Here is a 26,175-nt window from a genome sequence, read left to right on the forward strand (position 1 = left end):
TACTGAAGGGCTTATTAGATGGGACTGAGGCTAATAGGACAATCCATCTTGAACAAGCTAGTTTTAGGAAGAGGTTCAGCACGCTCCCTCCACGTTTTTTCTGGCGGCAAACGTTCCTGTAGTTCAGCGTCTTCGTGTATGTGGCAGCCCACAAATAGAGAATATTATCCATTATATATTTTTCTGGGAATTGTACGCCAGTCCCAAGAAAAAACATTTCTTGCGTCTTCGTTGGGAGCAACGCCTGAGCGACCTTTCGCTGAGCAAATGTGTAAGCTATTCACAGATATGGATCTTTAATGCAACCAATCAAGTAGCTTTATTTGCTACGGCTGCTCAAAAAAGGTCAGATCAGAGGTCTTAAAAATGGTTGATGGGAGCTGCGTGCACGATGAATTGATTTGATTGGCTTGTTCGGGGTGTGTGTGTATTTGGTGTGTGTGTGTGTGTCTCTTCTCCGATAGAATTGTAGGAATCTGTGGTCATATGTGTGATGGAATCGCTCGGCTTTACTCGGCGATTCCCCGGCCAGAGATGTGGGGGTCTGACTCAGCCAGCCCAGACGCACACCCCTTCACTGCCGCTTGTTAACCCTTTAGAGTCTAGGTTCTCAAGAAAACAACACCGCACTCCAGAGATAGGGACCAAACACTTTTATTCTTCACACTACACACTCCCGTATGGGTCCACACATTAAGGTAAACACGTAAGAGGTTTGGGGGAAGAACATGGACAAAGGAATGACACACTTCGGACAGCAGGGACTAATACCTCCCCCTCCCCCTTTACACAGTCAAGCCAATTAAATTCACACTCTCTCCCCACTTTACCACCCACCAGCCGTAACTCCGGCATGGTCCCTTGCCCACTTGTACCCAAACCTAGACTAAAACATAACAAACATTTAACTCTGTGACTCAACCCCTTTGTTGCTCACTCCGACTCGGCTTTACGCCACTCGAATTAAAACTCCTTCCCTTAGCGGTACCGTGGAGCCTCCGCCATCCAGCCGGCCCGGCCTGGATGCTCTAACTCACCACGCACACACTGGACCCGGAGGCCCACAGGAAAGAGACCGGAGGCCCTTTGAGCAGGAACCGGGCAGAGCCCTCCTGCTGCTTCCAAGAGTGTGGCTGGTCGTGATTTCGGCAGATCGTAAATCTTCTAATAATAGAACAGGTTGCTTGAATGCCCCCTGCCTGGTGTAAGGCTTCATTTACTTTATCATATCTCTCGGAGATAATGAGAATCTAAAGATAGAGCACCTCGATAATTTCTCTCGAATTGTCAAGGAGATCAATGGCCATGCCTGTGCTTTTCCCCTACTTTACGTGCCTCTCGGAGGATGTGACATCGGGAAAGCTGCCTCCTTCGCAGTTGCTCTGAGTGGAATCAAAGCTCTTCTTCCCTGTCACGTTCCAAGTTCTCTCTCTCTCTCTCTCTCTCTCTCTCTCTCTCTCTCTCTCTCTCTCTCAAAGTGGGTGTCTTGGCCTCTGTCTTGTCTTCTCAGCCTTGGTTTTTCAGGCAGCCGTTGGCCGGCCCCTTGAGTACTCCCTGCTTTTGGAGGGACACAAAAGACGTGCTAAAGTTGAAAGATGATGACGTCGCTGGTTTTGTTTAGCGCAACCGTCTCCGGAGAGGAGAAGAGAGGTGGTCCCAAGTCCGTAATGTGGATCTCGCCTTAAAATCCTTCCCTTTACTGTTCGCGGTTTCACCAGTGACTTCTTCATAAGGCAGCCCATCTTTTTCTCCTGTGGGTATTTGGGGAGAGACTTCAAAATATTTCTGCAAGTCCAAGCATCTAATGCTTGTCTACTGGGTCATTTCCATCTGCATGTTCGGTGCCCTCAGAGGAGTCTAAAAGTTTGATGAAGCAGGGCTGCCTTCAGCACAGGGGTGGGCAACTCGTGGCCATCCAGCTGTTTTGGCCTACAGCCCCATCAGCCTGAGCGAACAAGGCTAGTGGTGAGGGATAATGAAAGTTGTAGGCTGAAACAACTATTAAGTGGATCCACAGTTGGCTACAGAACCGGACTCAAGGAGTACTTATCAATGGAACCTTCTCAAACTGGGGAGAGGCAACGAGTGGGGTGCCGCAGGGCTCAGTCCTGGGCCCAGTGCTCTTCAACATTTTTATGAATGATTTGGACGAGGAGGTGCAGGGAACGCTGATCCAATTTGCAGATGACACAAAACTGGGTGGAATGGCTAATACCCTGGAAGACAGAAACAAACTTCAAAGTGATCTTGATAGGCTGGAGTGCTGGGCTGAAAACAACAGGATGAAATTTAATAGGGATAAATGCCAAGTTCTACATTTGGGAAATAGAAACCAAATGCACAGTTACAAGATGGGGGATACTTGGCTCAGCAATACAACAAACGAGAAGGATCTTGGAATTGTTGTAGATCACAAGCTGAATATGAGCCAATAGTGTGATGTAGCTGCAAAAGAAGCAAATGCTATTTTGGACTGCATTAATAGAAATATAGCTTCCAAATTGCGTGAGGTACTGGTTCCCCCTATTCGGTGCTGGTTAGGACTCCTCTTCAGTATTGCGTCCAGTTCTGGGCACCATGCTTCAAGAAGGACGCAGACAAGCTGGAGCGTGTTCAGAGGAGGGCAACCAGGATGATCAGGGGTCTGGGAACAGCCCTACAAGGAGAGACTGAAAGAACTGGGCATGTTTAGCCTGGAGAAGAGAAGACCGAGGGGAGACATGATAACACTCTTCAAAGACTTGAACGGTTGTCACACAGAGGAGGGCCAGGATCTCTTCTCGATCATCCCAGAGTGCAGGACACGGAATAATGGGCTCAAGTTAAAGGAAGCCAGATTCCGTCTGGACATCAGGAAAAACTTCCTGACTGTTAGAGCAGTACGACCATGGAACCCATGATCTAGGGAGGTTGTGGGCTCACATTAGAGGCCTTCAAGAGGCAGCTGGCCGGCCAACTGTCAGGTATTCCTTTAAGGTGGATTCCTGCATTGAGCAGGGGGTTGGACTCGATGGCCTTAGAGGCCCCTTCCAACTCTACTATTCTATGATTCTTAGGCCACAAATTGCCTACCTCTGCTTTAGCTGAAGTATTTTCCTCCTGCAATTCTTGTTCTTGTGCATTCCTAACAATTCTAGCCTTCACGATGATTTCCCAACAATTTACATGGGAAAAAGTTATGCTGATAAGTCCAGCAATTTCCTAAATCTCCTTCATTTGCATTGGACATAGAGGGTCCTTGATTTTGTTTTAACATACAATTAACGTAGGCTGCTTTCACGTACTCATTTTGAATTCAAAATGAACCTAATGCCGTGATTCATACTTTTCTTTAGCTAATTGGAAGCTTGCTATAACATACATTTTTTTTGTAAATGAAAATATTTTTAAAATATGTTATTTTGTGCCTGCTTGCGGCGGAACGATTAGAGCAAATGGCCAAAATCCCAAGGAGGAACCGAGGAAGGAAGAATTATGCTCTGCAAATGTGCTGATGATGTCAGAGGCACAAACTCATCTCGGTCCCACCAACAGAGAAAATCAGACTAAGCAAGTCACAGCATCTGTTGGACCAGCTGCTCTTTAAGTTGACACACTTGAATCAGCTTCCGAGATGTTTACAGAACTTCTGTGTTGAAGCCCAGTTGCCATCCCGCTGCTTTTTAGCATGCAAGGTTCACGTTAGTTGTCTCCCTCCTAGCTGATAGGCAAAGGGTCACCTATGGCGAGTAAAAAGTTGCATCCTGGCGATCAGGCAATAAAGATTGTGCAAACAGGAAGCAAGCTGGGTCGTTCTTTTGAACCATCTGTGTGACACCAGTGACTAACACAGGCTTGCATGGCCAAGTGGGTTGGTTACCTCTGTGGACTTCTTTCCAAGGCTAAAGTGCTGGTATTAACATTCAAAGCCCTAAACGGCTTGGGGCCAGGCGATCTGAAGGAACGCCTCCTCCCATATGTACCTGCCCAGATCCTAAGGTCATCCTCAGGGGTCCTTCTCCGCGAGTCCCTGCCAAAGGAAGTGAGGCAGGTGGCTACCAGGAGCAGGGCCTTCTCTGCTGTGGCATCCCGGCTGTGGAATGAGCTCCCTAAGGAGGTTCGCTTGGCACCTACATTATATGCTTTTAGACGCCAGGTGAAGACCTTTTTATTCTCCCTGTATTTCAACAGTCTATAAATTAATTTTAACTTGGCTGTTTTAAATTTGTATTTTAAATTTGTATTTTTGGCATTGCTGCTGTTTTTATCATAGAATCATAGAATAGCAGAGTTGGAAGGGGCCTACAAGGCCATCGAGTCCAACCCCCTGCTCAATGCAGGAATCCACCCTAAAGCATCCCTGACAGATGGTTGTCCAGCTGCCTCTTGAAGGCCTCTAGTGTGGGAGAGCCCACAACCTCCCTAGGTCACTGGTTCCATTGTCGTACTGCTCTAACAGTCAGGAAGTTTTTCCTGATGTCCACTTGGTTGTACTTTTATATTGTATTTTATATTATGGTTTTATCCTGTTGTTTTGTTTTGAATTGTCTTAATTTTGTAAGCCGCCCAGAGAGCTCCAGCTATTGGGCGGTATAGAAATGCAATAAATAAATAAACAAAGCGATGGGTGCGCCATGCTGGGATGGAACAGGAATGCCAGCCCTCTTGCACTGATTGCAATTAAGAGCTGTTCATTTTCTATGATTTTTATCTCTGTGCTGCTGTTCATGTATATACAGTAGTGGCTTGCAAATATAAAACATCAACGAACACGACAAATTAAGCCACAGGCAATAGCAGCGGTGGCACTTAGAGGAGACCATAAGAAACCAGCTGTTCGCTGCCCATTATTCCTGAGCGCTTTTGGAAACAAAAGAGTGTTTTTCAGCAGCCTCCAGACCGATCATGGGATGGAGTCTACATGGATCTCCCTAGGAAGGTGGCACCGTATTAGTAAACAATAGAGGCAAGCTACAGCGTCACTCTCAATCCAAAATGATGCAGGGCTTTGCACACTGGAACGCGTTGCGTTAGCCAGTGAGTACAATCATTCGTGTCCTAATGGGAAGAGAGTTGATGATCCCATTGATGATCCCATTGGGTTCTGGTATGATGGGAGAGGAAGAAAAATGTCTCCCTTTCCGCTTCCTTCACACCAGGCATCATTTTGCTACATCTTTATCATGGCTCCCGTCATTCGCCCTTCCCCCCCCCCCCCCCAAACTAAACGGTCCCAGATGTTGTCAACTTTACTTGGTCTTTTCTGCATCGTTGGAGAGGTAAGAACAGATTTCAGATTTCAAATCCAGCCAAATTCCGGGTATTCCGTTCAGTTTTTTATTTATATATAATTTCTTATTTTTCTAAACTTCCAAACAATACAAGCACTACAGTATAAAGCACTACCCCATAATACATAATACATAATAATACATACTAAACAAATTAATAAACATATATTTCAACTTAATTCCATTTAATATAATCCTTGATTAACATTAACATGCTCCCCCAATCCCTGGATCTTATTCTGATTTCCAAAATCTCATTAATTCCTCTGGAGATGTTTTCCCTCTCCCCTTTAATAATACAAAGTCTAAAAACTGTTTCCATATTACTTCAAAACGGTTCGTTTTTATCATAGAATCATAGAATAGCAGAGTTGGAAGGGGCCCACAAGGCCATCGAGTCCAACCCCCTGCTCAATGCAGGAATCCACCCTAAAGCATCTCTGACAGAGGGTTGTCCAGCTGCCTCTTGAAGGCCTCTCGGGTGGGAGAGCCCACAACCTCCCTAGGTAACTGATTCCATTGTCGTACTGCTCCAACAGTCAGGAAGTTTTTCCTGATGTCCAGCTGGAAAAACTTCCTGCCTGTTAGAGCAGTACGACAATGGAATCAGTTACCTAGGGAGGTTGTGGGCTCTCCCACACTAGAGGCATTCAAGAGGAAGCTGGACAACCATCTGTCAGGTATGCTTTAGGGTGGATTCCTGCATTGAGCAGGGGGTTGGACTCGGTTCCTCTTCTGACTCTCATGTTACATGATAATTTATCGTTAATAGCAATATCCCATATTTCTTTGTACCAATCTTCTATATGATAATCCCCTTGAACCTTCCAGTTCCATTCCGTTCAGTTTTGATCGGTGCCCAAGGTTGGTCTCATCACTGGGTTTGGAATACAGGCTTTTTGACTGGTTTTTTTTTTTCAAAGTGTGCACCTGAAGATGGAAAGTCTGAATTTGGCAAACATGTATTTTGAAAACACCTGTTTTGAACAGGTAAAACACTCATCAGAGAACCAGGCTGTTGCTCTTGACTGTTCCTGTTTGAGTGGACATGTGGTATCACCCCCCGGATCCGTTGCTAGTGTAATGTGTGAAGCCGACCCGGGAATCAGTGGCGGCTAGTGGCTCTGATATCAGAGGGGCGGTGAATCCGCTCCGGCTTTTAGTCACAACCAGTCACCCTGGTCAGCTCCTTTTGTGGTGGGACACAAAAGGGTGGGTCCCCGTGGTTCACTGAGTGGTGGTCACAGACTCTCAAGACACAATTTCTCTCTCTTTAGAAGGTTTATTACAAGCAGCGCTGCAAGGTGACAGTCTCAGAAGACCTGAGGAACTGCCCAATAATTTCAAGAAAGGCTAACGTATTTATAGGGTCAGTTCTCCTTAGATACAACGGCAGAACTTTCCCACCAATCATAATACAGTTCTGCAATACAATAACCAATGAGAAGCAAGGCATTTAGGCATGTACAGAGCGCAAGTACGTCTCTGACTAGAAAAACAATACATAGATGGGTATTGCAATAGTTACAGCAACTAAATCTCCATCTGTTTCCTCTTGCGGTTAGCTTGCCTTGAAAACATCTTACCCCACCCCCTCTAGCTGCCTGTGTTGAGACACCGTCTTGTGACATGATTTCAGCATCGGCCACCAATTGTGAAAGTAGTTGCAGTCTTAATATATGTATTAGTTACGCAGGAAGCTATGAATCTTATGATTTATAGAGCCAAGGATTTATAGAGCCTCTATTCAGCCCAGGTTAGGCCTCATCTAGAGTATTGCGTCCAGTTCTGGGCTCCGCAATTCAAGAAGGACGCAGACAAGCTGGAGCGTGTTCAGAGGAGGGCAACCAGGATGATCAGGGGTCTGGAAACAAAGCCCTATGAAGAGAGACTGAGAGAACTGGGCATGTTTAGCCTGGAGAAGAGAAGATTGAGGGGAGACATGATAGCACTCTTCAAATACTTAAAAGGTTGTCACACAGAGGAGGGCCAGGATCTCTTCTCGATCCTCCCAGAGTGCAGGACATGGAATAACAGGCTCAAGTTAAAGGAAGCCAGATTCCAGCTGGACATCAGGAAAAACTTCCTGACTGTTAGAGCAGTACGACAATGGAATCAGTTTCCTAGGGAGGTCATGAGCTCTCCCACACTACAGGCCTTCAAGAGGCAGCTGGACAGCCCTCTGTCAGGGATGCTTTAGGGTGGATTCCTGCATTGAGCAGGGGGTTGGACTCGATGGCCTTGTAGGCCCCTTCCAACTCTGCTATTCTTTGATTCTAGAGCCATTTTCTTACACCTGCGGGCATAGGAAAAAGAACCACCCAGCTTGATTTCCTCGACACTTTAGAGTTCCGACTAGTTCTGATTGAAACCCGGGGCGGATTCACCGCCCCACCGGCATCAGTGCCGCCAGCCTCTTCTGTCTCGTCTTGTATTTTCGGACTATTAGAATGAGGCTGAGCAGAAGCAAAAGGCCAATTTCTATTTAGTCTCCCAGAAAGTAGCAGCAAAAGGGGGGGGGGGGAGATCCCATGTGCGTATTTCCAAGTTTTAGCTCTCATCTCAATTCTATTCTGACAGGACGTGTGTGATTCATGGTCCATCCCTCTCCCCTTCCCGCCCCCACCCCTGTTCGCCTCATTTTTCTTGCGCTTTGACAACAGCACAAGTGAGCCTTTTATGGCCTAATGCAGTCCTGAGGTGCCGGCTCTGTTTAAAACCTCATTAATTCTACCGAGCGGTTGATTTATGCCAGCTATTAATCTGATCATTTTATAAACTCCCCTGCCGGATTTGAGGCGCTTGCAGGCTGGCGGGGTTTGTTTCTCGAGTTTGGGCCAGTCGGCGTACGTTTCCCAGATGTTCTGGCACGGGGATGTGAATTGTGCGGGGCTCCGGTGTGGCAGCTTTGGTTGTACTGTTGGAACACAAACGCGCACTCGGCTCCTGGCCTTGAGGTTGCTGAATCTCCTGAGTTAAGAGCCATGCTAGAGGTTGCATGTAGGAGGACAGAAGAACATTAGAAGTGCCCTGACGCTGGATCAGACCGAGGGTCCATCTAACTTTGCCTCAGTCTTCTCCCAAAAGCGGGTCTATGACCCCCCTGGAAAAAGTGAAGCAGAAGTTGAGGGGGCAGGAGTGCAGTTTGAGATTGATAAACAAATGGTCAAAGAACACCTCATTTCCTTGAATGAGTTCAGATCTCCAGGGCCCGATGAACTGCATCCTAGAGTAATGAAGGAGCTAGCGGTTAGGCCTCATCTAGAGTATTGCGTCCAGTTCTGGGCTCCACAATTCAAGAAGGACGCAGACAAGTTGGAGCGTGTTCAGAGGAGGGCAACCAGGATGATCAGGGCTCTGGAAACAAAGCCCTATGAAGAGAGACTGAAAGAACTGGGCCTGTTTAGCCTGGAGAAGAGAAGATTGAGGGGAGACATGAGATAAATGCTTAAATGCTTAAAAGGTTGTCACACAGAGGAGGGCCAGGATCTCTTCTCGATCCTCCCAGAGTGCAGGACACGGAATAACGGGCTCAAGTTACAGGAAGCCAGATTCCAGCTGGACATCAGGAAAAGCTTCCTGACTGTTAGAGCAGTACGACAATGGAACCAGTGACCTAGGGAGGTTGTGGGCTCTCCCACACTAGAGGCCTTCAAGAGGCAGCTGGACAACCCTCTGTCAGGGATGCTTTAGGGTGCATTCCTGCATTGAGCAAGGGGTTGGACTCGATGGCCTTGTAGGCCCCTTCCAACTCTGCTATTCTATGATTCTATAATCTGCCACTCTGTTTACACAGTGGCCAACCAACCATCAGCCAGGGACCCACAAGGCAGGACATGGTGCAACAGCACCCTCCCACCCATGTGCCCCAGCAACCGGTGCACACAGGCTTATTGCCTCGGATACTGGAGGTAGCAAATAACCATCAGGGCTAGTAGCCATTGAGAGCCTTCTCCTCCAGGAATTTATCCAGCCCCCTTTGAAAGCCATCCAAATGGGTGGCCGTCACTGCATCTTGTGGTAGTGAGTTCCACACTTTAACTCTGCGCTATGTGAAGAAGTCCTTTCTTTTGTCTGTCGTGAATCTCCCACCCATCGGCTTCATGGGATGACCCCATTTGTTTCTAGTACCATATTTCTTCGATTGTAAGATGCCATCGATTGTAGGACGCACACTAATTTCAGTACCACCAACAGAAAAAAAAAAACCCTAAGACACACCTGCGATTCTAAGACACACCCCATTTTTAGCAATGTTTATATGGGGGGAAAAGTGCGTCTTAGAATCGAAGAAATAGGGTATTTTGAGAGAGAGAAAATATGTCTCTCAGTCCGCTGTCCACACTCCATGCATAATCAGCATTCCTAACACCTGCCATGTCCTCGTTTATTCGCCCTTTTTTATTAATTATTATTGCATTTTTATCTCGTCTTTTTTTCCTCCAAGGAACCTAAGGCGGCATACATAATCTTTCTCCTCCTCTCCATTTTATCCTCACAACAACAACTCTGTGAGGTAGGGCTGGGCTGAGAGTCTGTGACTGGCCCAAAGTCACCCAGTGGGTTTCCATGGCCGTGTGGGGACTCGAACGCGGATCTCCCGACTCCCAGTCCAACACTTTAGCCACTACACCACACCGGCTGGCTGTGAGGCTGGAAAGGGGGAGCTAATGAATGAGGTGCAGAGTGAGCCTGGGTCCATGGAGACCGAGGGAGACGAGAGGGGTTTTGGGGCTGGGGACGGGACGTTGGGAACAGTGATCTGAGAGGCGGCAGGTGGGTGCAGGGAACCTTCCAGCAGGCTGTAGCAGAGGCAGATGAGAGCAAAAGCCGGGTTGTTCCAAACGCCTTGCTGAAAGACAACTTTTTTTCCTCTTCCGTTCCCATCCCTCTTTTCTTGCGTGTCGCGTCTTTCCAGGGCTGTGACCGTCCTGTTCAACTGATGGTTTTCAAGCCTCTCCAGGAGACTTTTTTTGGCTTAGAGGAGGAATTTTAAAAAACCCACACTTTTAATAAAATGAATAAATCGAACTCACTGAGCCTAATGCCAGAAGGGGCTGTTTCGGTTTGGAAGGAGGGAGAGATCATAGAATCATAGAATCGCAGAGTTGGAAGGGGCCTACAAGGCCATCGAGTCCAACCCCCTGCTCAATGCAGGAATCCACCCCAAAGCATCCCTGACAGATGGTTGTCCAGCTGCCTCTTGAAGGCCTCTAGTGTGGGAGAGCCCACAACCTCCCTAGGTAACTGATTCCATTGTCGTCCTGCTCTAACAGTCAGGAAGTTTTTCCTAATGTCCAGCTGGAATCTGGCTTCCTTTAACTTGAGCCCATGATTCCGTGTCCTGCACTCTGGGAGGATCGAGAAGAGATCCTGGCCCTCCTCTGTGTGACAACCTTTTAAGTATTTGAAGAGGGCTATGATGTCTCCCCTCAATCTTCTCTTCTCCAGGCTAAACATGCCCAGTTCTTTCAGTCTCTCCTCATAGGGCTTTGTTTCCAGACCCCTGATCGTCCTGGTTGCCCTCCTCTGAACACGCTCCAGCTTGTCTGTGATAGGAAGGTGTGTGCATGCATTCAGCTGGAAGGGCTCAAAAATAGGCCTGCATTCCTCACCCTTTTCATTCCTTCGGCTGCAGGTTAAAAAGCCCAAGCCCCAAACGAGAGGGTGGCAGGAAAGGTATTGGCTACGCTCTTGCGGCTTTTTAAATGGGTGCTGAGCACCCCGTCACTTAAAAGCCTGCCAGTTTGGGCAGGCTGAAGTGACTTTGTGACAAGAGGGGGGGCCCCTCACCCCCCCCCCCGCATTGTGTCGTTCCCAGCAGGCACATCAGCAAAGACGGGGCGGGAGGTGTTTGATGTTCAGGCCTTCAGTCAACGCTTTCTCGCGCTCTGTTCAGCTCTCCCTAAGCGCCCGAACTAATCGCTTTCAATTGCAAAGAAATTGCAGTCAGTTAAACTAAGGACAACTTAATGGCTGCTACTCCCCCCCCCCCCCAACACACACACCAACCTCCTCCTCCTCCTTTCGATTAATAGGTATCTTGGCAACAGCCACTTAATAATTTTTTTTTTTTTGGCTCTGTTTCTCTCCAACTCAGAGCTTGCATTTCGTTTTCGATTTGGGGCCTACGGTCACGGGGTGTGTGCAGAGCACTATTTATTTATTCATTTATTTATTGCATTTCTATACCCCCCAATAGCCGAAGCTCTCTGGGCGGTTTACTCTATGGATTTATCAGTAGCCTGCGCCGTTGTTTCGCTGGCTACTGTCAAAATTCTTGGAAGCCCTCTATGGCTTGGAAACATTCAGATATTTATCTCTGTCCAAAAGTGTGTCAAGTAGTAGTAGTAGTAGTAGTAATAATAATAATAATAAATTATTATTAATTATTATTATTAATAATAATTATCTGCAAATAATAAATTTCCAGATGACACAAAATTGGGTGGGATAGCTAATAGAAGGCAAAAGGAAGAGGGGCCGACCAAGGGCAAGATGGATGGATAATATTCTGGAGGTGACAGACTTGACCTTGGGGAAGCTGGGGGTGGCGACGGCCAACAGAAAGCTCTGGCGTGGGCTGGTCCATGAAGTCACCAAGAGTCGGAAGCGACTGAACGAATAAACAAAGCTAATACCCTGGAAGACAGAAACAAACTTCAATGTGATCTTGATAGGCTGGAGTGCTGGGCTGAAAACAACAGAATGAAATTTAATAGGGATAAATGCCAAGTTCTACATCTAGGAAACAGAAACCAAATACACAGTTACAAGATGGGGGATACTTGGCTCAGCAATACTACAAACGAGAAGGATCTTGGAATTGTTGCAGATCGCAAGCTGAATATGAGCCAACAGTGCGATATGGCTGCAAGAAAGGCCAATGCTATTTTGGGCTGCATTAATAGAAGTATAGCTTCCAAATCACATGAGGTACTGGTTCCTCTCTATTCGGCCCTGGTTAGGCCTCATCTAGAGTCTTGCGTCCAGTTCTGGGCTCCACAATTCAAGAAGGACGCAGACAAGCTGGAGCGTGTTCAGTGGAGGGCAACCAGGATGATCAGGGGTCTGGAAACAAAGCCCCATGAAGAGAGACTGAAAGAATTGGGCATGTTTAGCCTGGAGAAGAGAAGATGGAAGGGAGACATGAGAGCACTCTTCAAATACTTAAAAGGTTGTCACACAGAGGAGGGCCAGGATCTCTTCTCGATCCTCCCAGAGTGCAGGACACGGAATAACGGGCTCAAGTTAAAGGCAGCCAGATTCCGTCTGGACATCAGGAAAAACTTCCTGACTGTTAGAGCAGTACGACAATGGAACCAGTTCCCTAGGGAGGTGGTGGGCTCTCCCACACTAGAGGCAGCTGGACAACCATCTGTCAGGGATGCTTTAGGGTGGATTCTTGCATTGAGCTGGGGACTCGATGGCCTTGTAGGCCCCTTCCAACTCTGCTATTCTATGATTCTATTTCTTACCCCCCTCTCCCTTTGGATCGAGGCGGGGAACAACATTAGTACAGGAATCAACACATTTTAAAAATCCTTGATTTTACATTAATCTGGGTAGGCCTGCCGGAAAAGGCTAGTCTTCAAAGCTGCCTTAAAATCACAGAGAGAGTTAATATTACGAATCTCCTTCGGCAGGCAGTTCCATAAGGATAATAATAATAATAATAATAATAATAATAATAATAATAGTATTTATTTCTTACCCACCTGGATCAACACAAATGCAAAATACTATAAAATACATATAATTGATTAAGGATGTATAAAACGAATTCATTATTAAAAGGCATCTTAAAATTCAACTGGGTAGGCCTTCCAGAACAGAGAGAATGTTAAATTTATTTCTTTATTTCTTTATTTAGAGTATTTTTATCCCGCACCTCAGCCAAAAGGCTCTCAGAGCGGCTTACAATTTATCAATAAAGAAGACAGACCCTGCCCTCAGGCTTACATTCTAAAAAAAGACATGACACACAAGGAAAAGTTGATGAGGAGGGAAGAGGGAGGAAATAAAAAGAAATTAAGGAGACTGTTTAGGCTGGTGGGAAGGCCCTGCTCCGTCCTCTCATCTCCCAATGGAGGGGCAAACCAATAAGTTGGCGAATCTCTCCCAGCTGGCCATTCCACAGTCTGGGGCCAGCAGAAGAAAAGGTCCCCTGGGTAATGGTTGTCAGCCTAGTTTTCACTGACTGGAGTAAACCCTTCCCAGAGGACCTGAGTGTGCGGGGCGGATTGTATGGGAGAAGGCGATGCCGCAGGTAGCCTAGACCATGTAGGGCTTTAAAGGTAATAACCAACACTTCATACTTCGCCCGGAAACTGATTGGCAGCCAGTGAAGAGATTTTAAAGTTGGTGAATATGGTCCCCCCTAGATGTACCAGTGACCAGCCTGGCTGCCATGTTTTGCACTAGTTTGATGTCGACGGAGTTTGCTCCTCTACCCTTTCCTGCTCTTAGCTCTTTGCTTTTGGGCTCCCAGTGACACCAAGCAGGATACGTGCGCATGGACTATGGCCTTTAGTTAGGGTGACCCTATGAAAAGGAGGACAGGGCTCCTGTATCTTTACATGGCTTGGGACCACAATACCTGATGGAACGCCTCTCCCGACATGAACCTACCCGTACACTGTGCTCAACATCTAAGGTCCTCCTCCGAGTGCCTACTCCAAGGGAAGCTCGGAAGATGGCAACAAGGGAGAGGGCCTTTTCAGTGGTGGCCCCCCGACTGTGGAATGATCTCCCCGATGAGGCTCGCCTGGCGCCAACATTGTTATCTTTTCGGCGCCAGGTCAAGACTTTTCTCTTCTCCCAGGCATTTTTAACAGCATTTAACAACGTTGTTTTTAATGGACCCCAGAATTGTTGTTTTTAAATGGATACTGTTGTTTTTATACTGTTTTTTATGTTTTTGATGGTTTTTAAATTTTGTATACTTTTAATGTTTACCATTTTAATTGTTGTAAACCGTCCAGAGAGCTTCGGCTGTGGGGCGGTATATAAATGTAATTAAATAAATAAATAAATAACAGTTGCATAGAAAAGGGAATTTCAGCAGGTGTCATTTGTATATATGGAGAACCTGGTGTAATTCCCTCTTCATCACAACAGTTAAAGCTACACTAGCTATAGTAGAGTGGCCAGATACAAAAGAGGGCAGGGCTTCTGCAGCTTTAACTGTTGTGATGAAGCGGGAATTCCACCCTCTACAATTGACACCTGCTGAAATTTCCTTTTCTACATTACTGTTAAAGATACAGGAGCCCTGTCCTCCTTTTCATATGGTCACTCTTCTTTAGTCCGATTCTATTTCATAGAATATCTCCGGGTGGGGGGGGAGAGGGTGTTCCAGTGTTGGGCGGGGCAAAAGGGGGCAAGGCCAAATACCAGCATATTTTAGTTTAAAGCTCTGACTGTTGGCAATGAGAGACAGTATAGTGTAGTGCAGGGGGCCCCAATCCCCGGGCCATGGACCAGTACCGGTCTGTGGCCTGTTAGGAACAGGGCCGCGCAGGTGAGCTGCTTTCACCCCACCCCCACCCCAGCGTACCTGGGCGCAGGGCGCCATCTCTCCTGCCCAGCTGAAGCGAAGCCAGGACGCTGGGGTGGGGGTGGCTTCGGAACGGAACGCCCAGACGGAAGCTGCTCTGGCAGAGCGACTTCCGGGCGCGCCGTTCCGAAGCTGCCCACCCCAGCGTCCTGGCTTCGCTTCGGCTGGGCACCCACCCAGCCGAAGCGAAGCCAGGAAGCTGGAGTGGGGGGGGGGCTTACCAAAACCATCCCCTCAACCTTCCCCTCAGTCTACTACCGACCACCTAATCAAGGAGAAGACGAGGACGAAACTTTTGAGAAACAAATTGCCAGTGTTTCAAGGAGGTGTGATGTAGTAGTGATGGGGGACTTCAGTTACCCTGATATCTGTTGGGAGACCATTACTGCCAAAAGCGGCCCTTCCAAGAAATTCCTGACATGTATGGGTGATAACTTTCTCCTACAGAAAGTGGTGGAAGGAACTAGAGGGTCGGCAATCCTTGACTTGTTATTGACCAATAGGGATGACTTAGTGGATAAAGTGGCATTTAAGGGAACTCTGGGGGAAAGTGACCACGTCATGCTTGAATTCTTGATTATGAAGGAGACAAAAGTCGAGCGTAGCCATACACGTACTCTGGATTTTAGGAAAGCTGATTTTAATAAACTCAGAACTATAATAAGTAAGGTCCCGTGGCAAGTGAGCCTAATGAGAAAAGGAGTGCAGGATGGGTGGGAGTATTTTAAAAAGGAAATTTTAAAGGCACAGTTACAAACAATTCCAACATGAGGGGAGACATGATAGCACTCTTCAAATACTTAAAAGGTTGTCACACAGAGGAGGGCCAGGATCTCTTCTCAATCCTCCCAGAGTGCAGGACACAGAATAACGGGCTAAAGTTAAAGCAAGCCAGATTCCAGCTGGACATCAGGAAAAACTTCCTGACTGTTAGAGCAGTACGACAATGGAATCAGTGACCTAGGGAGGTTGTGGGCTCTCCCACACTAGAGGCCTTCAAGAGGCTTTAGGGTAGCTTGAGCAGGGGGTTGGACTCGATGGCCTTGTAGGCCCCTTCCAACTCTGCTGTTTTATGATTCTATGAGTGCAGCGGTCCCCAACCTCCGGGCCACAGACCAGTACCGGTCCGTGGCCTGTTAGGAACAGGTGAGCTGCTTTCACCCCACCCCCAGCACAGCGTACCTGGGCGCAGGGCGCCATCTCGCTTGCCCAGCCGAAGCGAAGCCAGGACGCTGGGGTGGGGGTGGCTTCGGAATGGCACGCCCAGACGGAAGCCGCTCTGGCCAGCCGAAACGAAGCCAGGGCGCTGGAGTGGAGGGGCGGGGGGGGGGGGGAACTTCCGAAAACCAGGCCCTCACCCCACCCCACCCCGGTCCATGGAAAAATTGTCTTCCACAAAACCGGTCCCTGGTGCCAAAAAGGTTGGGGACCGCTGGTATAGTGGTTAGAGTGCTGAACTGGGACTCAGGAGGCCCAGGTTCTAGTCCCTGCTCAGCCGTGAAGCTCACGGGGTGACTCGGGGCCTCTCATGGGCACTCAGCCTAACCTACCTCTCAGGGTTGTTGTGAGGATAAAATAGGAGGAGGACCATGCCGGCCACTTGGTGTTCTTTATAAGAGGGAAAACGGTAGGATATAGATGAAATAATTAAATAAAAAGAGAAACGAACACACAAATGTGTGCTTTGGAGAGACATCTCAGCCTTTTCGAATGCGGGGAAATCCTGCAAACGCTGGAAAGCCATCAAATGTTCAGCTGTCAATGGAAAGGGGGTGCCCTTCCCCAAGAACCTGTGGTTTGTGGGGTGCAGCCCCCCTGCCTAAGAAGAAATCGTAGCCATTAGCTGCTCTGTGAGCGGTCTGCAATTTTCTCTTACACCTTAATTTTTCTTGCAGGTCGTAAATAGTGAAACACACACAAATGCCTCCCAAGCACTGATTCTGAATCATGAATTGATAAGGCACGGGGCAAGTTAGGGTGCTGAGTAATAAACCTTTGCAGCCCTCGCCTGCGGATTAATGCTGCGACATCCCTGGCATTTCAAAGGCCAATAAATGCAGTAGGGAAAGTTAATGAGGTTGTGGCTTCCACGGTGCCACGGACCAAGGTGACGGTGATCAAAGCCCAGCGCCCGGTGTGCTCAAGGGGGGATCCAGGAGGGAAAAAATTCTGTGGAAAAGCCAGGAAACCATCAAATGATCAAGAGAAGGGGTCATCTGGGGAAACGCTGAGGTCTGGATTTGGACCAGAGCCGGAGGTTGAACACAGTGGAGGCTGGTGGCTCCGATGTCATTGGGGCTGTGAATCTGCTCCAGGTTTCAGTCAGAACGCTAAAGAAGCTCTCCAAGGTGTGAAAGCACCCTACACAGCTTCTTTAGAGTTCAGACCGAAACCTGGAGCGGATTCACCATCCCACTGACATGACACCTTGGACAGCTCCTTGTCGTGTTTCTCAGAAAACACTTGCTTTCGATGGGAGGCAAATGACGAGGGTTGCTTAGTCATCCACAAAGCTTTTATTAAGCAACGAACGTCTCTTCTACCTGAAGAGAGTCTAATCTCTTGGAAACTTCCCCCTAGGCAAAATTATGCAAACTAAGCAAGACAATTGTCCACTCAAGAAGAATAGGAAGCCACTTCCCAAACGTTTGTAACTTCAGAGAGCGTGGTGTGGAGGCAGGTTCTGGTGCAATCCTAGTCGGATGGACTTTCTCACACCTTCCTTCCCCCCCCCCCCCCCCGTGCGTTTGAGCTCCGGCGGACCCTAGCATCAGCTAGCTTGTCGGGACACTGACCTTCGGAAGAAGGTTCACTTCCCACCGAGTGTGTAGGATTTGGCCTTGAGGAGATAAGCTCTGAAGAGGGCTGACTCCCAGCTGGGGAATTGGCCGTGAGAGCTTCCTCCCCCACTGGTACAGGCTGGCTGGTGTCCGGCGCTGGGTCTTCTAGTTCTGAATCTGATTCTGATTGATTGCCTGAAACACCTTCTCCCAAAACATGACACCAATCCTGGTCTGTATACTGCAGTCTTCGTTTTGCCTTTGCAGGAGAGGGTGATGGCGTAAGGAACACCTCTGCTAGTCTGTAACGTGCCTCGATTTCTTCCCTGCTTTGCAGCTCATTTCATTGAACTGAAACCAGTATCTCACACTTTGGTCAATTTTGCTACGTTGCATTCATAGAATCATAGAATAGCAGAGTTGGAAGGGGCCTACAAGGCCATCGAGTCCAACCCCCTGCTCAATGCAGGAATCCACCCTAAAACATCCCTGACAGATGGTTGTCCAGCTGCCTCTTGAAGGCCTCTAGTGTGGGAGAGCCCACAACCTCACCAGGCAACTGATTCCATTGTCGTACTGCTCTAACAGTCAGGATGTTTTTTCTGATCTCCAGCCGGAGTCTGGCTTCCTGTCACTTCAGCCCGTTATTCCGTGTCCTGCACTCTGGGAGGATCGAGACGAGATCCTGGCCCTCCTCCATGTGACAACCTTTGAAGTATTTGAAGAGTGCTCTCATGCCTCCCCTCAATCTTCTCTTCTCCAGGCTAAACATGCCCAGTTCTTTCAGTCTCTCTTCATAGGGCTTTGTTTCCAGACCCCTGATCATCCTGGTTGCCCTCCTCTGAACACGCTCCAGCTTGTCTGCGTCCTTCTTGAATTGTGGAGCCCAGAACTGGACGCAATACTCTAGATGAGGCCTAACCAGGGCCGAATAGAGAGGAACCAGTACCTCACGCGATTTGGAAGCTATACTTCTATTAATGCAGCCCAAAATAGCATTTGCCTTTCTTGCAGCCATATCGCACTGTTGCCTCGTATTTAGCTTGTGATCTACAACAATTCCAAGATCCTTCTCGTTTGTAGTATTGCTGAGCCAAGTATCCCCCATCTTGTAACTGTGCATTTGGTTTCTATTTCCTAGATGTAGAACTTGGCATTTATCCCTATTAAATTTCATCCTGTTGTTTTCAGCCCAGCACTCCAGCCTATCAAGATTACTTTGAATTTTGTTTCTGTCTTCCAGGGTATTAGCTATCCCACCCAATTTTGTGTCATCTGCAAATTTGATAAGCGTTCCCTGCACCTCTCCGTCCAAATCATTAATAAAAACGTTGAAGAGCATTGGGCCCAAGACTGAGCCCTGCAGCACCCCACTCGTTGCCTCTCCCTAGTTTGAGAAGGTTCCATTGATAAGTACTCTTTGAGTCCGATTCTGTAACCAACTGTGAATCCACCTAATAATTGTTCCATTTCGCCCACTTTTAGTTAGTTTGTTAATCAGAATTGCCAGTGAGGTGAATTTTGGCAGTATGTTGGCAGTTAGCAAGGGCCGTATTGGGAGCAGCGTACAGCCTACATCCTCCTACTGGCATCCCTGTCCTAGCTGGTATACTAAGCACGTTGTGTTTGCTTCTAAAAATTTCCGGGTTCTTTCCTTCCTCTGGAGAGAAGTGTTTCGCTGCTCTTGGTGGCACATGGATTCTTTTGCACCTGGAACCTGGAAGCATTTCATGAAGGTATACTGTGCATTAGGGGTGTGCACGGACCCCCCGCTCCGCTACACTTCCAGATCCGCGATTTGCGGATCGGGCCGCTCCGCCCCGCCTATGTCCACTCCGCTCCGCGCGGAGCTCCACATCCGGATCGGAGCTCCGTTTCCCCCCTTCCTTAGGCTTGCATTAAGCTAAAAAAGTATACAACTTTTTTTCTGTTAAAGTTAGAAACCTCAAGTTTGGCACCGTGACACCTCATGGAGGTATACACACGCACGCCAAGATTCAAGGCAATCCCATCATCCCCTGATTTTTGGGGAATTTATGAAAACCGGGCACCCCATTCACACCCCTTTCCATAGCTCCGTCAATTTGCACGTTAAAAATCTCAAACTCGCCACCATGATAGCTTGTCCAGGGATACATATGCACGCCGAGACTCAAGGCAGTCCCATCATCCCCTGATTTTTGAGGAATTTATGAAAACCAGGCACCCCATTCACACCCCTTTCCATAGCTCCGTCAATTTGCACTTTAGAAACCTCAAACTCGCCACCATGATAGCTTGTCCAGGGATACATACGCACGCCACAACTCAAGGCAGTCCCAGCGGCAGAGCCCGGTAAAGGACCAAGGGAGAGGGGGAACTTACCTGCCTCCGTCCGTGGTCCGTCACCATCTTCAATTGAGCCTGCGGTTCCACCAGGAAGTCTGGGCCGCAAGCGGCCCAGACTTCCTGGTGGAACCGCGGGCTCAATTGAAGACGCTGACGGACCGCGGACAGAGGCAGGTAAGGGAGAGGAGGGCGGGGGGGGTTACCGGGCCCTGCCGCCGTCGCCGCATGGGCGACAGCGGCAGGGCCCGGTAAACCCCACTTACCTTTCCGGTGGAGCTCCGGATCGAGGCGAAGGATCCGCCTTCACCTTGATCCTCTTCGCCACGCTCCGCCGGCCCCCCAATCCTCTTCGCCTCCGCCTTAAGGGCAGGCGAAGCCCCCCGCTCCGCTCCTGCTCCTCCGGTCCGATTAGAAGCGGAGCACATCCCTACTGTGCATTACGCACGAGCGGCAGGAAAATGTTTACAGCCTTCCTTTAGCCGTTCCTTTTCCATCTTTCACGGGACGGCTTGCACCCATCTCCAGGGGGTTGTTTGCATATCGTGCGCTCCTAATCGGTGCAAAGGATCACGAACGGCTTTGTAGCGCCGTTCTGTTTGGCCAGGATGCTGCGTTACGAGAAGCAGGGAAGAAAGACCATTTCTAGCCTACGGCAGACTTTGAAGCGGAAAACCCCATGGGAAAGTGGCAGAATTTATTACATTTGTGTGTGTAAACAGGCAAGTGACTGTTTTTATGCCCTGCGGGTTTTGAGACAATCAGCCAAAGCAGTCGTGGGCTTTGAAGTGTTATTCTTCCGCGCCACTATTCATTACCCAGCCAGGAATGCAGGAATAGATAAGGATGGCCGTTCCGTAGAGTTTGAAATCATTGGCTCTCTCGGCTTCCCGGATTAGGAGCGGAAAATTAATCTGCTGCCTGTTGTGGGTAACCTGTACAACCACCAAAAGGGGCACTTGGCTAGGTAGATACTATTTATTTATTTATTCATTACATTTCTATACCGCCCAATAGCCGGAGCTCTCTGGGCGGTTCACAAAATTTAAAAACATTCAAAGTATAAAACAACAGTATAAAACCATAATATAAAATACAGTATAAAAGCTCAACCAGATAAAAACAGCAGCAATGCAAAATTACAAATTTAAAACACAGAGTTAAGATTTATTTATAGACTGTTAAAATGCTGGGAGAATAAAAACGTCTTCACCTGGCGTCTAAAAGCATGTAATGTGGGTGCCAAGCGAACCTCCTTAGGGAGCTCATTCCACAGCCGGGGTGCCACAGCAGAGAAGGCCCTGCTCCTGGTAGCCACCTGCCTCACTTCCTTTGGCAGGGGCTCGCGGAGAAGGACCCCTGAGGATGACCTTTGGGTCCAGGCAGGTGCATATGGGAGGAGACATTCCTTCAGATAGCCTGGCCCCAAGCCGTTTAGGGCTTTAAATGTTAATACCAGCATTTTGAATCGGGCCTGGACCTGGACTGGCAGCCAATGAAGGTGGAAAAGAGCTGGCGTGATGTGGTCTCGTCGGCCAGTCCCTGTTAGTAACTGTGGTGCCCTGTTTTGTACCAGGTGAAGTTTCCGGACCGTTTTCAAAGGCAGCCCCACGTATAACGCATTGCAGTAATCCAAACGAGAGGTTATCAGAGCATGGATCGCTGTAGCTAGGCTGTCTCTGTCCAGATAAGGGCGCAGTTGGTATATCAGCCTAAGCTGATAAAAGGTGCTCTTTGCCACTGAGTTCACCTGTGCCTCAAGTGACAGTTCTGGATCCAAGAGCACCCCCAAACTACGGACCCGATCCTTTAGGGAGAGTGCAACCCCGTCCAGGACAGGGCAAACATCACCTCGCCGGACAAATGAACCACCCGCTAACAGTACCTCCGTCTTGTCTGGATTGAGTCTCAGTTTGTTAGCCCTCATCCAGTCCATTACCGTGCCCAGCTGCACGATGGTAAAGGTATTTTGAGCTGCACGCTGGTAAATGTAACCCAATTCCATCGATACTTATCCCGCTAAGGCAAGGTAATCACCCGTTTGTAACGCAACTGATTGGTTCTGCAATCAGGACAGCTGCTGCACTGTGGTGTAAATGTCCTTTCGACATTGATGGAAAAGCAGCGGTTTCCTGGCACCAAAAATGACTAATTTGTACCAATCGCGCCCTGATTATTTATGCTAGTGGGTTTACAAGGGCGAGAATGAATGGACCCTGTCAATGCCATTAGAGGGAATAACAGAGGGGAGTGTCGTGTTTTTAAAAAAGGAGAAGGGGGGGGAACAGACTACTGCTAGCAAAATCAATTATTGTCCCTATAAAATGTGGGTCGTGGCCAGCGTGTCTGACTCGTACGCTTCAATCGTCTGCTGCTGGGGATTTTATTGACACGTTGGTGTTTGCAATTCATAGAGCAGCAGATGCCCATTCAGACGGAGCGAGCCCCTTGGAACCGTGCCGAACCTGCAGCGTTTTGAGCAGCAGGCAGCCTAATGACTGTGTTTTGATTGCGGCGAAAAGGCGCGCTCCAATATACGAGGGCTGCCATGGCGGCGAACAAAGGCAGGGACCGTTCGTTGCGCCCGCCCAGGCTCGTTCAAGAGCAATACTGGAGACGTCCATTCTCTGCTTCGGTTCGTAGGAAGGAAATATTAATTCTCTTGCCAATTGGAAGGAGTTATGACTGTGCTGCTCTGGCAACGTTCTCGGGGACAAGCAACAGGGGAGGAGGGAAACATAAAGCCGTAGAAAGAATCCTGATCCTGGTTCATAGAATCATAGAATAGCAAAGTCAGAAGGGGCCTACAAGGCCATCGAGTCCAACCCCCTGCTCAATGCAGGAATCCACCTCAAAGCATACCCGACAGATGGTTTCCAGCTGCCTCTTGAAGGCCTCTAGTGTAGGAGAAGCCCTCCCTAGGTCATAGGCTCCATTGTCGTACTGCTCTAACAGTCAGGAAGTTTTTCCTGATGTCCAGCTGGAATCTGGCTTCCTTTAACTGGCCCTCCTCTGTGTGACAACCTTTTAAGCATTTAAGCATTTATCTCATGTCTCCCCTCAATCTCCTCTTCTCCAGGCTAAACATGCCCAGTTCTTTCAGTCTCTCTTCATAGGGCTTTGTTTCCAGACCCCTGATCATCCTGGTCGCCCTCCTCTGAACACGCTCCAGCTTGTCTGCGTCCTTCTTGAATTGTGGAGCCCAGAACTGGACGCAATACTCTAGATGAGGCCTAACCAGGGCCGAATAGAGAGGAACCAGGACCTCCCGTGATTTGGAAGCTATACTTCTATTTATGCAGCCCAAAACAGCATTTGACTTTCTTGCAGCCATATCGCACTGTTGGCTCACATTCAGCTTGCAATCTACAAGCTGATGAGGCCTAACCAGGGCCGAGGGTCTGGGTCATCTAAGACCCAGGGTCATCTGAGAACATAAGAAGTGTCCTGATGCTGGATCAGACCAAGGGTCCGTCTAGTCCAGCACTCTGTTCACACAGGGGCCAACCGGCCACCGGCCAGGGATCAACAAAGCAGGACATGGTGCAACAGCACCTTCCCACCCATGTGCGATGTCACCAGCCCTTACACTCAGCCCGTCGCATAAACCCATCTCAGGCCAAGCGCCACCACTTGAAAACCTGAAGGAGGGTTAAATAAAACCTTTCCCCTAGCTATGAAGGAAACAGGTGATGGTTGTGCGCTAAAGACATGAGAGCACTCTTCAAATACTTGAAAGGTTGTCAGACAGAGGAGGGCCAGGATCTCTTCTCAATCCTCCCAGAGTGCAGGACACGGAATAACGGGCTCAAGTTAAAGGAAGCCAGATTCCGGCTGGACATCAGGAAAAACTTCCTGACTGTTAGAGCAGTACGACAATGGAATCAGTGACAGGCCATGTTTAGCCTGGAGAAGAGATGGAGGGGAGACATGATAGCACTCTTCAAATACTTAAAAGGTTGTCACACAGAGGAGGGCCAGGATCTCTTCTCGATCCTCCCAGAGTGCAGGACACGGAATAACGGGCTCAAGTTACAGGAAGCCAGATTCCAGCTGGACATCAGGAAAAACTTCCCAACTGTTAGAGCAGTACGACAATGGAATCAGTTACCTAGGGAGGTTGTGGGCTCTCCCACACTAGAGGCCTTCAAGAGGCAGCTGGACAACCATCTGTCAGGGATGCTTTAGGGTGGATTCCTGCATTGAGCAGGGGGTTGGACTCGATGGCCTTGTAGGCCCCTTCCAACTCAACTATTCTATGATTCTATGATCTCCAGTATTTGTGGCAGTAAGCCTGTGTGCTCCAGTTGCTGGGGAACATGGGTGAGAGGGTGCTGTTGCACCATGTCCTGCTTGTTCATGCCTGGCCGATGGCTGCCTGGCCACTGTGTGAACAGAGTGCTGGACTAGATGGACCCTTGGTCTGATCCAGCCTCAGGGCTCTTCTTATGTTCCTATGAACATGGGAGGTTTCATAAAGCCACCAGGAGAAGCAGACGTTGGCAGACCTCTACTCCCCTTTAAAGGCCCCTTATCCTGGTGCCCGTCCTGACATCTGCCAGCGCATTCCACAAACTGCCCACTGTGTGAAGAAATGGCTCCATCGGGTGTGAATGAAAAGCACAATAATCGAAACAAGGCAGGCTGTGATTGGGTTTCCTAAGGCAGCAAGGTCAGGATATGGAAAACCATCATGTGACCCAGGACAAAATTATCATTATTATTATTATTATTATTATTATTATTATTATTATTACTACTACCCTATTTCTTCAATTCTAAGACACACTCCCCCCCATATAAACACCCCTAAAAACGGGGTGCGTCTTAGAATCGCGGGTGCGTTTATTATTTCTTAGAATCAAAGCTTTTTTTTTCTGTTGGTGGTACTGAAATTAATGTGCGTCTTACAATCGAAGAAATACGGTACTGACAATTCTGTACCGCTTCGTAGATTAAAAGAATTAAAAACAATATACAAAATTTTAAGCCACAAAAACCTACAATATACATGGAAACGTATATCTAAAACAACTATAAAAACAGATCCAGGATCAATGAAGCTTGTCACATACTGCTAAATGCAAATACTTATGTAAAATAAATACTTTATGTAAAATAAATAAAATAAATACTTTATGTAAGATAAATACTTTATGTAAAATAAAATCGGGGTTTAGTGACTCCATTGATTCGGCAGGACCTAACAACAGGGGAGGTTCTGGTGTTCCCTGTGGATTAAGCGTCTATACCTAGGCTAATTCCAATAGGGGCCGTGCATGCACGGCCAGGACCGCCAGGACCAGCTCAACACACAGCCATGATACAGCGTTTGGGGTGGGGGCAAACACCAACATGAGTGAAACCATTGTCTTTGCTTGTTTTGGTGATTTGGGGGCCACGTGAAGGCCTGGGCTGGCAGAGCTGAGGGTGTGTGGACCAGGGCTGGCCATGTGCGCACAGCCCCTACTGGATAGTGCCCTACACGTCCTTCTTGCTCGCTGGAATACATGGTTGTGGATGAAATTGGCCTTTGGGAATAGGAGCCTGATAGAGCACCTCTCGTCCTCCTTCCACTCCTTGAGCTTCATCCCACATACCTGTTTCCCTCGAATGATCCCCTACAGCGCTAAGCTGTCGCCGTTGTTGTTGCTACCAGGCGGCTAGATCCTTTGCATACCATGAAATGGGTTTAAGGGGGGAAATGTAAAAAAAAAAAATCAACGGATGACCCAATCCGATTCAGATTTGGTATGCTGAAAGCTCTCCTTAATATCTATCACTGTGCCAATTTTGATGTCTTTATCTTTAAAGCTTACGCAGATGTAAGCATTTGTTTAATTTTTCTTCAAATCCTGCTCCTGTGCCCCAGTGGCCGCTCGGAAAACAACAAATGGTACGCTCCAAAACTAGTAGCAAAATATGGCGAGGCTTTTGCCTTTGAAGCCCAATTAAAGCAGGATGCATGGGAGTACCCTATTTCTTCGATTCTAAGACGCACTTTTCCCCCCATATGAACATCTCTAAAAACGGGGTGCGTCTTAGCATTGCGGGTGTGTCTTAGGGTTTGTTTGTTTTTTCTGTTGGTGGTACTGAAATTAGGGTGCGTCTTACAATCGATGGCGTCTTACAATCGAAGCAATACGGTACGTCACAGTCAAAGCAGGTTATAAGCTGGAAAACTTCGGAGTCCTTTGCACGCAATTCAGAGTGATTGCACAGTATAACGCCGGTGTGATAA

The 26,175-nt window shown here is 48.1% G+C and overlaps 1 protein-coding gene across 1 annotated transcript in view; it reads left to right on the forward strand.

Moving 5' to 3' along the window:
* The window catches only part of ELP3 (elongator acetyltransferase complex subunit 3), a 121,429-nt gene that overhangs the window by 41,225 nt on the left and 54,029 nt on the right, over window positions 1-26,175 (forward strand). The gene's annotated exons all lie outside the window — the stretch shown is intronic.

Source organism: Elgaria multicarinata, chromosome 4 (assembly GCF_023053635.1).
Source record: "Elgaria multicarinata webbii isolate HBS135686 ecotype San Diego chromosome 4, rElgMul1.1.pri, whole genome shotgun sequence".
NCBI classification, from domain to species: domain Eukaryota; kingdom Metazoa; phylum Chordata; class Lepidosauria; order Squamata; family Anguidae; genus Elgaria; species Elgaria multicarinata.